The sequence below is a fragment of the Leopardus geoffroyi genome, chromosome D1, assembly GCF_018350155.1.
Source record: "Leopardus geoffroyi isolate Oge1 chromosome D1, O.geoffroyi_Oge1_pat1.0, whole genome shotgun sequence".
NCBI classification, from domain to species: domain Eukaryota; kingdom Metazoa; phylum Chordata; class Mammalia; order Carnivora; family Felidae; genus Leopardus; species Leopardus geoffroyi.
Genome location: NC_059329.1, coordinates 11,435,933 through 11,451,369, shown reverse-complemented (window position 1 = coordinate 11,451,369; position 15,437 = coordinate 11,435,933). Strand labels below are relative to the sequence as shown.

At 45.8% G+C, this 15,437-nt stretch overlaps 1 long non-coding RNA gene across 2 annotated transcripts in view; it reads left to right on the top strand.

Annotated features, from left to right (window-relative positions):
- Positions 1-756: 756 nt before the first annotated feature.
- LOC123600674 overlaps positions 757-15,437 on the top strand; it is a 63,529-nt gene continuing 48,848 nt past the window's right edge. For both annotated transcript variants that reach the window (XR_006713734.1, XR_006713735.1), the window contains exons 1-2: positions 757-866; positions 3,338-3,428. This is a non-coding gene — a long non-coding RNA (uncharacterized LOC123600674). The remainder of the gene's footprint in view (positions 867-3,337; positions 3,429-15,437) is intronic.

Below are 15,437 nucleotides of genomic sequence, written 5' to 3'. Positions count from 1 at the left end.
AGACCTTCATTCTGGTCTGTTCCTGTCTACTTTAGTGATGGCTCCCTGCCAGGAGAACCACGTGGGGAGCCCACGTGGACCTGGCCCATGTGGATCAGAGGAGGTCCACTATGGAAAAGCCACCGGCAATCGCGTCCCTCTGCCTTGCTCCGTTCGTCACTAACCTGGGCCTGCTCTTATGTGTTTGTTCGTTCAGCAAGTGTTTATCAAGCACACATTCTGAGCCAAGAACTCAGCTGGGCACTGGCCCACGGCAAAGAGGCAAGGTCCCTCTGGGGTTCACCTTGCCAGCCTGTCTGCCTCTTTGCCCTCACCTCACCTCCTGGCCCTGCCCCCCTTGTTTATCAGGAGCAACCACACTCTCCTTCTGACTGCCTTTCCAGCTTGCCAAGCTTGGGCCTATTTTAGGACTTTTTTGTTTACTGTTCCTTCTCCCTAGGGCTTTACAAGACCAGCTGCTTCTGCTCATGCAGTTCCAAGGTACCTCTTTCCCTCCTTAGAGAAGTGCCCACGGCCACCCTTGGACGCCCTTATTACTCTGAATCCACTTTATAATATTCATTTAGCACATATTGTTTGTTTCCTTTCTCCTGACGTTGGTCCCAAGAGAGAAGGGGCCCTTTCTGCTTTGCTGATGGTTTCCCCTTCCTGTGTGGAACAGGGCTTGGCAAACAGTGGGTGCCCGGGGAAGTACTGACTGAACCAATCTCTGTGGCTGGGCTTTTGTGACCTCACTTGGCCTCTAAGGGTGCGTTGATCTCCCAGAGGGAGAAACATTTTATCCTCGGCGTGGCCTACATGGTTGATATGTTTAGAGAGAAAGATTATGAAGCAAAGATGAAAAACTCTACCGATTTCAAAAGTTGGTGAGTTAATCAGATATGTGTCTTGACTGACACCAATCCTAGTTGATCCTGCTTGGATGGGGTGTTAGGCTGCCAGGCCCTGCTCACTGCCAGATCCAGAGGGACTGCCAGGCTCTGTCAGGGCCAGCTGCCCAGCCCCCTTTCTGGATAAGGACGTGCTTCCTGGCCCTGGGCTGCCATGTGTACATCTGCAGCTGTCCTGGCCTCTCGGGTCGACCCAGGCTTTTGCTATGGGCATAGCAGCTTCACAGAAACAAGTCCTGGGCTCCCCGCTGTCCTGCCCTGAACAGCAGACATCTCCGTTGCTTATTGTGGAGGAGTCTGTCACTCCAGTGCCTCTGTTCTCCCTGTCTACAGCATGTCTGCTCGTTGGGTTAATACGGATCACTTTTCCTTCTTTTCATTTGGATGAAGTCTGACTTCTTTCCCTACCTGGTCTAAGCTAGTGCCTGGCCCAGTGGCACCAGTCTCATGGCCTTGAATGAAAGAAGTCCATTCCTTATATGGTTTTCAAAGCTCCTGAGAAAGTGGAGGTCTTTGGTCTTGTCTCTGGTGCACAGACAGCTATGGAATATCCTATGGGCATGCACGAGAGAGGCCAGCTTGTCTGCTGGGATTGACCCAGGCTCTCTGGTGCCCCTCTGCCATCACGAGCAGTGAGCACACTTCTCTGGCTGGTCCACTTGACTGCCAGCATCCTCGGGAAGCAGAGTATAAGCAAGCGGGTTAAACCTCGGTTAAAGCAGGTGCTGTAGTTTGATGGGCTGGGGCACCCTGGGAGGCATCTGACCCCCACACCCTACTCCCTTCTTCCCTCTGTGAGCTGGGGATAGGGGAGGTATGTTCATCTTTGTCCTTCCAAAATGCGGGGCATCCATGAGATCAAGAAAGAGACTTCGTGGGGCGCCTGGGTGGCTCAGTCGGTGAAGCGTCCAACTTTGGCTCAGGTCAGGATCTCGTGGTTTGTGAGTTGGAGCCCTGTGTTGGGCTCTGTGCTGACAGCTCAGAGCCTGGAGCCTGCTTCAGATTCTGTGTCTCCTTCTCTCTCTGCCCCTCCCCTGCTCACCCTCTGTCTCTCTCTGTCTCTCAATAATAAATAAGCATTAACAAAAAAAAAAAAAAAAGAAAGAAAGAAAGAAAGAGACTTCCTCCTTTGGAAGAAACAATGTGTGCCTATTGGTATAGCTCTTGGCCAAACAGTGCCCACATGCATTGCCCAAAGAAGGGGCCCTGAGAGAATGACAGACTTACTCACTTCATTGGTTATTTATCATTATCAGGGCTCACATTCTAATTGCCCGCTCTCTCCCCTTAGACAGTGCGCACCCCACTTCCCCACCACATGCAGGTGAAAGGTTTGAGCCCCATCAGCATTCTCCTTGCAGTCCACTCTCCTTGATGTGCTGAGTATTTATCTCACTCAGTTCTCATGAAGTCGCCCCCTGGGGTTGGTATTTTAAGCATCGTTTTGCAGGGGAGGGTGTGGAGGTTCCAAGATGTCTGTAATAGGCATGAAAAGTGTCGGGCACCGAGAGAGGACCTAGAGGTCTTCCCAGAGGGCAGACACCTGTCTGCATTTTCATGGATGAGTTGAAGGTTGCTGAATAGACAAGAGACGAAAGTATTCTGGGGAGAGGGAAATGATCTCTCAAAAGCTTCAAGGCAAGAAACGACCACCTGTGCAGGGGAACCAGGGGACAGTTATAGCTGCAGGTTGGAGAAGTCAGGAAGGCTGTATGTACCAGGCTAGGACAGTGTCCTGGGGCAATGCTGAGTGTGTGTGTGTGTGTGTGTGTGTGTGTGTGTGTGTGTGACATGCACATCTGTGCCTGTGCATGTGTGTGCGCACATGCGTGTAAGGGTGTTTACTCTGGGCAGAATCATCAATAGGTTCTGGATTTGACCACCCTTCTGATAAGAGGCAGGTGATGCAGGAAGGTGGGCCTGCAGGTGGATAGACCAGCTAGGAGGTCATCCCAACTGCCCAGTAATACTAACTGGTGTTTACTGAATGTTTAGCACTCTGCAAGTATCATCTCGGATACCTTGCAACAACCCTTGAGGTGGGTATTAGTATTATCCCCCCATGTTGCCTACAAGGAAGCCAACATGTCAAACCATGAAAGAACTTGCCCAAGATCACATAGACTGGGATTTGAATATGGATCTCTCCGACCGGATTCCAAACCCTTGGCGGATAAGGGCTTACATTTGGGCAGGAATAGTGGGATTGAACATAGAGGAAAAGTCTGAGAATTATTTAGGAGTTAAAACTGGTGAATTTGGCAAGTGGAGGGATTCAGGGAATGAGCGAGGGGAGAAGCGAGGGGGAGAGCTCAGGTGAACTGTGGAGAGTGAAGAAAGGAAAGATTTTGTGGAAACGATAGTGGTTTTGTGACCACGATTCAGCTCGTGTGATGGAGCTGGATCCTTAGCCATACAAAGATTGGCCCTCTGTGTTTCCTTCACAGCTGACCCGCCATCCATCTGTGCTCTCCCAGGACAGTGAAAAAAAGGTTGACTGGAATCGATCCAGAAGAGCGCCCTGCCTGAGGCTTCCAGGTTGGTACTGACTCAGCTAAGCTGCTGTCTCTACACATGGTTGTCCCATCAGTTACTAAGCCCCATCTCCAGTTGGTACCAAGGCAGTTAATCTGCTGTCTCTGCACACGGTGGTCCCGTCAGTTACTAAGCCCCTGACGGCATTGTTATCACATCCCACTTCTCCATCTGGAATCGTGAAACCAGAGATACTGCTCTTTTCTGCTCTTCATCTAACAACTCTATCAGAAAAGGAAACAAGAGATGTCAGGTGCAGCGGGTTCTTGATGGACCCATGCTGGAGACCATGGCAGCTCTTCCCGAAGGCTTGAAAGCTCCCTGTTCAATAAGCAGATCTGGAATTTATCCTGGGTTGGACTCAGGCACACCTTCTGTCCCTTTAGGAAGATTAAGGCATTTGCTTGCTTCTTGCCCCTTACAACAACATTCAACAAATTTTAATTGAGGGCTTGCTATGTAACAGGCATGCCTTTTGTCCCTTTCCTTATACTAGGGGACTCTTAGAGGGTTCCCAACAGCACGGGAGCACTCTGCGTGTCATCCTCCACCCATCAAATATAATTGTTCCGGGTCCAGAGGTATAACTTCATTTCAACAATCTGCATGCTGTGCGGATTGGTAAATTCTCCTTATTGGTGTTCATTCTAGATGTTCTTTTTTTTTTAATGTTTATTTATTTTTGAGAGTGAGAGAGACAGAGCGTGAGCAGGGGAGGAGCAGGTAGAGAGGGAGACACAGAATCTGAAGCAGGCTCCAGGGTCTGAGCTGTCAGCACAGAGCCTGGCGCGGGGCTTGAACTCACGAACCGAGAGAGCACGACCTGAGCCAAAGTCGGACGCTCAACTGCCTGAGCCACCGGGCACCCCTAGATGTCCTAATCTGAAGATTTTGGTCCACGATAGGAAGATGGAGCCAATGCAGGAGCTCAAGAGGGCTGCTTTTGTTCATGTTAAACCACTAGTGCTAGGAGGATAGGAGGGACCAGACAGCAGATACTTTTTGAGGAAGTTCTAGGTTTTGTTTGTTTGTTTGCTTTGAATGCGTCATTCCATGTAATGCTCACAACACACCTGCAGTGTAAGAACTACTAGTCCCATCCTATGGATGGGGAAACTGAGGTTTGGAGAGGTTAGGGAAATCACCCATGGTCGTACACCCAGCCCTTGAGAGGTGGATCTGGCCCTTCTGTTCTCATTGCTCTGACTCTCCTCAGGAAGGTGCTTTATGTCACCGTCCTTGGCTCATTCCGGCCTCAGCCTTGCTAACATGATACTTAAAGGTTTGTGTCACTGCTTTGTAGTCATCCCGTGCAACCACGTTTCTCCCACATCGGAGTCATTTGCAATTGGATTGTCGGAATTTCAGTTTTGAAAGTCATCTCTCCAGAGCTGTCTTCCCGCATAAAGTCATGGGACCAGCCTCTTTCCTGCAGAGGTTTTTGTAATCTGCCTTCGTCATGTCCGAGGTACACGTGAGACCATGCCCAGCTTCTCCCCCTCGAATAGCGTGACCTGTGAGATGACCTGGCTACTATTCCTCAGGAGTTTTTTTCCCTTGTTCTTTCACCAAGCAATTCACCCTCGTTGGAGCAGAATTAGGTTCCAAATAGATGTTGTGCTCTGTCCCCAACCTCTGCTTTCCGAGAGGTTACATTGCTGAGGCAAGCCACGAATGTATTGAATGTTCGCTGCTTTTTCCCTCCGTGATAGGTCCTGCAATGAAAAGTAGTTGTCAATAAGATTGATCAGGCAATTTAGACTGGGAAATATTTCCGTGGGTTTTATTTTTGTTAGGAATTTGGATTTGTCTCTGTGACAGCTTGCGAGGGACTTAACTTGGATCTCCCCCTGAGTGTGTTTATCTAATACGAAACCGTACGGCTCTGAGAAGAATTGGACTGCCGTGTGTGTGCAATTTTACGTGACGCAGCATTAGGAGACTTTGTATGAGGTAGACAATAGAGAGGAGTGGTTAAGACCATTTGTTTTTAGAGACAAACACGTGGATTCCAGTGTTTTCTCAACATTTCATTAGCTCTGAGATTTGGATAGACTCCTATCATCTTTACGCTGTATTTTTTCTCACCTGTAAAGAGGTTGGTGATACAGGTGGTGATATGGGCATATGGGCCTCTCATAGGGCATCCGGGGACTAAAGGGAATAATGTAGGTAAACGCTTAACGCAGTGCGTGGCACGTGGTAACATAATTAACTTGGGATACTATTATTATGAACAACGGCATCTGTTCTAATGGGGAACTTTTTCCGTTTGCATCTATGTGTGTGAATCTGAGTATGAAAATCTGAGTACATGCTTCTGGGATATTTTAGTCTCACTGCTGGCGTTTAACACAGACATTCATAGGTATCCCATAGTGTGCCCTGAGGGCAGGGTGGGGCTGAAGAGTGGAATCCTTCTACATCAAGCATCAGAAGAGCAGGGAGCATCCAAATTGGAGAGGAGAGGTGGCCTCGAAAATGTTGGGTCAGAGCATGAGAGTCCCTCAGAGATGAGAAGGGTCTCAGCAGGGAGGAAGGTGGAGGGAGAGTTCTTGTGCGGTTTCTACAAAGCACAGGACGGAGATCAAGAGGTGAAGGTAGTTTTCTTTCAGAGACAGAGAGAGAGGGAGGTGGAGATCTGACATGCCAGGTTGCACTGGGCTTTGGGAGGGGGCTCCTCCCCAGGGAAGTGCTCCTGGCTGGCCTGCCGGGAGGTCAAACCAAAAATCTCCCAGGACTCATTTCCCTATCCGGGTTTCAGTGGAAAGAGCAGTGGCCTGCAGAAACTCCAACTTTGATTTCCAGGCAGTACAACATTTGTTTTTAGAAAAAGAAAAAAAAAAAAAAAAAAAAAACCAGCCCGCTCAGAGGTGACAAGGGTGACAGAGCTACAATTATCACCTGCTCCTCAGCACCTAGTGTATCGTGGGAAAGGGACTGACAGCTCTGAACTCTCTTTGTGTGGGGAGCTGAAGCCCCCAACATCTGCTGAGAACATTTGACACAGACAGACAGCTGGGGCCGACGAGGGGGTGGGGTGGGGGTGGAGGGGGCTGTCACCTCCTCCCTTTGTCTTTATGCTGTGGGAGTGGGCTGAGAGGCCTTCCACGTATTTCCATTCTTGGGGGGATTTTTGTAATACTCAGCTCGGCGTCACTTTAGAGTCTTCTCAGGGTGTCAGACCTTACACGCAAGAAAAGGAGAGAGCAACGGTGTTGAGAGGAGCTGACCTCGGAGAGGGGGCAGGATGGAGGAGTGACCTCCAGAGGGCGCCAGAGTGATTCTATGTTAAGGAGCTGCTGTAGGCGACCTTTGTTACTGGCGTAAGGAGGAAGGGCTTTTGGCACAAAGATCCAGGATAAAACCTGATTCTACCTGAAGCTAATATAAAACTCTAAGTTAACAGTACTTGAATTTAAAAAATAATAAGTTATATATATGATATATATATATCTTATATATGATATATGTGATATTTTATGATATGTATATTTTATATATGATATATATATGAAATATATATTATATATACATATATATGCATATATATATATATTTCATATATATATGATATTTTACTTGAATTTAAAAAATGAATATATACCCAAACTAGGGAGTAGTGCTTGGGGAGGACTTCCAGTTCATCAGAATAACGTTTGTCGTTTGGCCTCCTTCTGCAATTAGTGCTCTTCTCCACTGCCCTGTAGTGCTGGGGCAGGGAGAAGAGGCTCAGAGGCTTGTAGCTGGGAAAATGTGCAAACTCCCGGGGAGAAGGCTTCCTGGCTGGTTCTCACCACCACCACCAGGAAATGAAATGCTCCAGGCTTTCTCTGCAGTTCAGCTGTTTGGCCTCTAGAGAGGCGCCCTAGAGCCACTAGTATTCGGTTCCACTACCCACTAGCCAGGGGGGACGGGTTCACTAGAGCAGCCTCAACCACGGCCACCCCCAATGTCCACCGGCACTTCCGGTGACCACCCACCCTGGCTGCCCCATGGTCCTTTTGGTACTCATCTTGTAATTGGTGTCGTAGCCTCTTGCTCCTCAAAGAGTGCTCTCTGTATCCTCAGCATCCTGTCATCTGAGTGCTTGTTAGAAATGCAAGATCTCAGTCCTCCTCCCTCAGCAGACATACTGAGTTGGAATCTGCATTTTGGGGGTTGAGTGTCAGACTCTGGATTTCAGCTTAGGTCATGATCCCAGGGTCGTGGGATGGGGCCCCCCATCAGGTTCCAGCGTCTGTGCTGAGTATGAGTAAGATTCTCTCTCTCCCTGGGGCATCTGGGTGGCTCAGTCAGTTAAGTGTCTGACTTCAGCTCAGGTCACGATCTCATAGTTTCTGGGTTTGAGCCCCATGCTGGGCTGTGTGCTGACACCTAGGAGCCTGGAGCCTGCTCGGGATTCTGTCTCCCTCTCTCTCTCCCCTCCTCTACTCATGCTCTGTCTCTCTCTCTCTCTCTCTCTGTCTCTCTCAAAAATAAATAACATAAAAAAAAAAGAATCACTCTCTCATTCTGTCTCTCTCCCTGTGTCCCTCTCCCCCACTCACACGCTCTCTCCTCTCTCAAATTAAAAAAAAAAAAAAAAAAGGATCTGCACTTTAACAAGATCCCCGGGAAATATGTATGCACATTCAAGTCTGAGAAACATAGCCCTGCTCCCCTATGGGCTCTCATGATAAGGGTGACTCTCAAGATAACTTCTGGCTTCTCAGCACCCGGGGCAGAGAACATGGCACAGAGAAATGGTCACAGGCATCTTGGCCAGAAGTCAGAGCCAAGTAGCACCCCCAAGATTTTGCATTTCCAATAAGCACTCAGATGACAGGATACCGCTGATCCAGGGAGCCCTCCTTGAGGAGCAAGAAGCTACAGCCCCAGTTATAGGATGAGTACAAAAAAACCCACGAGCCCTGAGTGTGTGCCAGGCATGTTTAGGCATCCTCTGATCTCAGCCTGTACTCTCTCCGCAAGGGAGGGTGCTAGTCCCCATATACGAAGGAGCAAATTGAGGATCAGAGAGGCTTGGAACTAGCTCATGTCTCCAGAGCTAGCAAAGAGGCCAGATGGATGAGGAGAGAAGGGAGTTCCAGCCCAGAAACAGCCTGCACGGAAGCACAGAGGTGGGAGACTGGATCATCATCGGCATCAGGGTTAAGAAGCCCTATATGCATATGCATAATGTGTTCATTCATTCAGACCAAGCTACTTACTGAGTACCCACTGTGTGCCATGCTGTGTGCTGGGCAAAGTAGTTACCACGTGGAGTAGGGCAGATACAATCTCTGCTCTCGAGGAGCTTTCTACTGGGGGAGAGTCACTACCAACAATTTAATTACAATTGAGGTAAGAACCACAAAGCATCAAAAGGGAATCTAGCTTCATCTTGGAGGAGAGGATACTATGTATAAACCCACAGGAGACATCCCTTCATTTAGGGCCCCCTGCTTTTCAGAGCTCCTAGATCTGCTGTTTTCTTTCTGGGTTGGTGGCTCATCTCCTTCTGCCCATAAGCTGAAATCCTGGCCCACAGGGATGCTGGACAAAGGGAGCAGGGGCCAGAGCCCAGGATATCCCCCTTGGGTCTCTGCATGGAGTGGGTGGTACAGAGCACGACTTTGCTTTTTCTCACATCAAAAGCCCTGGAAGGCGGTAGTTAATGCATTTTCACGGCCAAGTGTCCTTGTGAGGAGGTTCCAGAGGAAGGTCACGTCAAGCACGGCCTGATCTTTCGTTCTTCTCCCTGACAAACACTTCTCACACTCAGACACAGCTGGGGCTCTTCCCCATGTTTCTGTTCTATGGCTGTGCTTTGATTTGGGGGCTCCAATTTTCTCACTTGGGTTCTGGCAGCCTGCAAATGACCCAGATGATGAATGGTTCCAGCAAATGACCTTGGCACATGGGGCAGCTGCAGTGACCAGCCAGGGCACCGGGGAGGCTGTATTGCCATGGTAGAAGTCATGAGCATGGTACTTTCCATTGGCCTGTTCCAGTTGTCTGTTGCTGCTCAAAAACTCACCCCAAAACTATCAGGACAAATAGCTGAAATGAACAGTGACGCCTTATATCTAGTAGTTCTGTGTGTTGATTGGGCCCAGCTGGGAGGTTTTTATTTTACAAGATGCAGCTGAGATCACTCATGAGGCCACGTTCACCTGGGGGCCCGATAGCGCTGGAGCATCCGAGATGACCTGTCCTCCCTCATCCACGTGGTCTCCCATCTTTCAGTAGTTTAAGCTTCTCTACAACATGGCGGGCAGCTTCCAAGAGGGTGCGTTTCCAGAGGACAAGCCCCGGTGTACAAGCACTAATCCAGCTTCTGGTTGCATCATGCTTGCTAAAGTCCCACTGGCCGAAGCAAGTCACATGACCAAGTCCGGCATCACTGTGGGAGGGGACTGTACCAGGGGGTAACCCTCAGGAGTTGTGGCGCAGTGGGGACTTGAGGAGGCAAAGTCTAGAAAATAAGAGCAGTCCTGGGAGGTACATGTAGCTTTAACATATTTCGGTCAGTTATTCAATAAGTAGTAAGTCACTCCAGCCAGTACCAGGCACTGTGCTGACCGTGAGCAAACATACCAAGATGACCAAGACACCAGCCCTGCTCTCAAGGAGCCCACGGATCACTGGCTACAGACAGACAGGCAGATCATGCTATCGTGTGTGTGACCTGTACCTGGGCTGAGTGTTGCCTTGGATCCTCCAGGGTCAAAGAGGAGAGAAATTTGAGTCAGACTTGGGGGGGCAAAGAAGGCTTCCCTGGGGAAGGAACACTGGAGTTGAGTTTTGGGGCAATAATGGCAGTTGACTGGGTGGATTTGCAGTTTAGGGATTCCAAACACAGGAGATAGAGTGTGGCAAGGCCCAGAGAGAAGAAATGTTTTGACACCACCCGAAAATGAGAGGTAGTTCCTTGTCCCACACGTCTAGAAGGAAGGATGAGCAAAGAAAACCTAGAACCTGAAGGCTCGTCTGTCATGCCCTAATCCTTTGAGACCAAGGGAGAGCGTTAGAAAGACATCTTCTTTGTGCATAAATGCATTTAAAATTTTCGGTGGTAAAACATGTTTACTTGTGTAGAAAATAATACAACGGGGAAAATATCATTCTGGCCGCTACCCACTGAATAAGGAGACTGTGCCAAAACATAGTTATGATTTGATGGCAGCCTGAAAGGATCCAAGGCAGTTGGAATGAGGACCAGGGGGAGACACGGGAGAGGCGCTTAGGAAGTCACAAATGTGAGATTTGGTGCAGGGGGAATAGGAGGGCGAAAGAGGAAGAGAGAAGGATAATACTGCCTCGTGCTGCCCCAGCCCCATTCATGCACCTGTCTACAGGGGACGCAGAAAGTATAGCACCAACCAGAGGAATTGCTTTGGAGTTTGGGTGCCCAGATAGGAGGGACTTCTTGGAAAGGACAAGGTTGATCTGTATTAATACACCATCCACTTTGTAGGCATCCCACAAATAAATGTGTTCCAGACAGAGTGTGTACCTCAGTGGCAAACAGCTGGGGCTTCTGAGTTTCTCTAGTAGAAATACTGGGGTTCTATCCTGGCTCAGGTGCTGGGTGCTTTCAAGTTCTGTGATGTTAGGTATGCTATCTAAACTCTCTATGCCTTGGTCTCCTCATCTCTGGAAAGAAGGATACTTTATAAGGTTATTGTAAGGGTAATATGGGAATCAGGCTTGCAACATCTTCAAAGGGCACTGAACATAGAAAGCACTCAATAAATCCAAGTGGAAGAATTACTAACAGTTTTGGTCTGTTTATGGCATAGGTACAGCCTTTGCGTGGTTCAAAATTCAGAACATTTAAAATTACGTGCATAAAGAAAAGTCTGTTTCTTTTTACCACTGTCCTCTAAGTAAGTAGGTTTTCTCTCTGGCAGTGACAAATGTTACTGGTTTCTCGGGCATTCTTTTAAGACAGTTTATGTCTGTCCAAGAAAACACCCGTACTCTCTGTCTTCTTATTATACAAGTGGAGATAATACTTTCTAACACTATATTTCACTTCTACCCCCACTTTTTGGCTATAATTTTTCATTAGTGTGAAGGCACTTTCTTTAGTCTTTTCCTAATGTGCAGGCTTTTACTGTCACAGTGTTTGTAATGTTACAAGCATTATTTCACTCATGCTGGAGTATAGCTAAAGATAAATTTCTGGAAGTAGAATTTCTGGGTGAAAAGAGTTCATGTGTTTTTAATTTTGTTAGCTATTGCTAAGCTCCACAGAAGTTACACTAATTCACACTTCCACCAACACTGTGTGAGTCTGGTGAACATGTTCGGAAACGCGCCATTGGAGAGATTGTAAACTGGGATAAGGTCTAAGAGAGTAATTCAGCGATAGCTAGCATTTTGGTATTTGCCAATGTGGTGGGCAGCAAATGGTACTTCTGCATAGTTTTATTTTTCAGTTCTCTTACTGCTGTGCAGTTATGCACTTTTTTTCCCCTATGCCTAAAATCCATTAACATTTCCCTTTCAGCAAACTGTTCCAAATAATTCTGTTCATTTTCCTATTGTGTTCTTAGGGTTTGTTTTTTTTTCTCATTGATTTGTGGACCTTTATTTACTAAAGGAGTTGTAGTATGACTTGCAAATATTTTTTCAATTCTTACTTTGTCTTTTTATCTCACGTGTGGAGGTTTTTGCTATGCCGGTCTCTAAAAACATTTACGTTAATGAATTTTTTAGTTTTTCTTATATGGCTTTTGATTATCTGCGTCATTTTTAGTTCATTCATACTCTGGCACGATAAAGAAGTTCTATCATGTTTTCTTCTGGCATCACTAAGGTATCCGTTTTGCATTTATTTTTTATTTAATTATTTTTGAGAGAGAGAGTGGAGTGCAAGTGGGGGGGGGCAGAGGGAGAAAAAGAGAATCTGAAGCAAGCTGCACGCCCAGCGGGGAGCTGGACATGGGGCTCGATTCAACCACCTCAAGATCACGACCTGAGCCAAAATCAAGAGTCAGACGCCCAAACCAACTGAACCACCCAGGTGCCCCTCAGTTTTGCATTTAAAACTGTTACTCATTTGGAAGCGCTTGGATAGCTCAGTCAGTTTGAGCCCAAGCCCTTACTTCGGCTCGGGTAATCTCATGGTTCGTGAGTTCGAACACTGCATGGGGCTTTCTGCTCTCAGCACAGAGCCCGCTTCAGATCCTTTGTCCCCTCTTTCTTTCTCTGCCCCTCTCCCTGCTCACTCACTCTCTCAAAAATAAATAAACATTAGAAAAATAAAACTGTTACTCATTTGGAATTTCTTCTTATGTAGGTACTGTATGAATACAATTGAATGTCTTTGGGGTGGTTTCCATCGTATTTTCCCAGCATCATTTAAAAAAAAAAAAAAACATTTATCTTTTCTGACTTGAGATGCCTCCTTCATAATGTATTAATTCCCCAAATGATTTGGGTTTATTTCTGGTCTTTCTATACTATTCCAACGATCTGTCAGAATATTCATATACCATATCACAATGCTTTCATTTTTGTAGCTTTATAATGTATTTGAATATAAAGATTAGGGCCATCTCATTGCTATTTTTTTTTTCATAGTATCCTGGGTTTTTTGTTCATTTTCCCACATGAACTTCAAAACAGCTGGACAGTACTTTTTACATCAATTTTAATTCATAGATTGAGGAGAATTTACATTTTTATAATCTTGAATGTTGCCAAGACCATAGCATGCCTCGTCATTCGTTCAAGCCTTCTTTTGTGTTTTTTAGTTTTTTCACACCAGTCTTGCACATCTATCATTAATTTTCATTACTTGGTATTTCATCTTTATCCATATGTGTATTTTTTGCTGTTGTAAATGGAGTCTTATCTTCTCTTCAGCCTTCAGATTGTTGTTTGCTTCTGTGAAAGCTCTGTATATGAGTTTTGTACACGCCAGCTTAGTGAGTTCTCTTACTGCTCATGATGGTTTATTTGGTGTTTTTATTCCCCATTAGATGGTTGGACCTTCCCATATGACAATAGTGAAAATTTTGCCTTCTCCTTTCCAATGTCTAAACACACACACACACACACACACACACACACACACACACACACACAGAATCCGAAGCAGCCTCCTTCCTCTGAGCTGTCAGCACAGAGCCCGACGCGGGGCTCGAACTCACGAACTGTGAGATCGTGACTTGAGCCGAAGTCAGACGCTCAACCAGCTGAGCCACCCAGGCACCCCTGAGGTTTTTTTCTAATAAATACATTTAGCTCATTACTATGGATTTATATGACTATATGTTTGGTCTTAGTTCTAATGTTATTTTTACATTCTGCTTTCTAATTTTTTTCTTTATGAAACTTTATGTTTGGACCTTCCCATTTGACAATAGTGAAAATTTTGCCTTCTCCTTTCCAACGTCTACAAATCTGTTTCTTTCTAAGTCTAATTGCATTGGTGAGATTTCTCGAACGGAGTTATCACTGGAGATAGTGCGCATCTTTTCTGCGTTCCTACCATTAATGGATATGCTTCTGATGTTTCCACATTAAACCTAGGTTCAGAAAGATGTATTTTATTGCATTGAGGGAGTATTCATGTATTCTTATTTTATTGGTTGGTTCGTTGTTTGTTATGAGAGAGAGTGAGAGAGGGCAAGTGGGGGAGAGAGACACAGGGAGACAGAGAGACAGAAAGAGAGATAGATAGATAGAAACAGAGAGAGAGGGAGACACAGAATCGGAAGCAGGCTCCTGGCTCTGAGCTGTCAACACAGAGCCTGACGTGCAGCTCAAATTCACAAACTGTGAGATCATGACCTGAGCCAAGGTCAGACACTTAGCTAAAGTCCGACACTTAACAGACTGAGCCATCCAGGTGCCCCTGGTAGAATTCCTTCCTCCTTCCTTCCTTCCTTCCTTCCTTCCTTCCTTCCTTCCTTCCTCTTTCTTTCTCTCTTTCTTTCTTTCTCTCTTTCTTTCTTTCTTTCTAGAAATTTTATTTTATTTATTTATTTATTTATTTATTTATTTTTTTTTTAAATTTTTTTTTCAACGTTTATTTATTTTTGGGACAGAGAGAGACAGAGCATGAACGGGGGAGGGGCACAGAGAGAGGGAGACACAGAATCGGAAACAGGCTCCAGGCTCTGAGCCATCAGCCCAGAGCCTGACACGGGGCTCGAACTCCCGGACCGCGAGATCGTGACCTGGCTGAAGTCGGACGCTTAACCGACTGCGCCACCCAGGCGCCCCAACTTTCTAGAAATTTTAAGGAATCACTGTTTTTCTTTTTCTTCTTTTAAAAATAGGCTTAAAAACTCACCTTATAAAAATTTCTGGCCCAGTAGTTTTATGAAGAGAAAGTTTACTAGCCTTTTCTATTTGCTCGTTCGTAATTAGTCTGTTTAAATTACCTATCTTTTATAGAATCAATTCAGATTATTACATGACTTATGCAATTGTTCATTCCCTTGAAATTTTCAAACGTATTTACATAGAATTGAGTAAAGTACTGGTTTAATTTCCTTTATACACATAGTTCCCCCCTCCTCCACTCCATATGCCTTATTTGCTAGACTTTTGCTTTCTTTTTTTTTTATTAATTAGATTACTTACTTACTTATTTATGCTTCTAAAGCCAGCTCTCAGATTTATTCTAACATTTTCCTTTTTAAATTAATATATTTATTTCTGCTCTCAGCTATTAAATCCTCCCTTCTACCTTCCTAAAGGTTGTTTTATTATTTTTATAGCTTCTAGAATTGAATGTTTACTTGATTTATTTTCTATCACCTTGATTGCTAATACTATTGAATGAAATAAGTTTCCCTGTTGATATTGCTTTAGCTGTATCCAGTAGGACTTATATATATATCGCCTTAATTTTCATGTTCTAGATATTCTGTCATATTTATTTGAATTTCTTTTTTACTTAAGAGTTCTTTTTTTTAATGTTTATTTTATTTTTGAGAAACAGAGCACGAGCGGGATAGGGGCAGAGAGAGAGCGAAGCAGAGGATACGTAGCAGACCCTGAGCT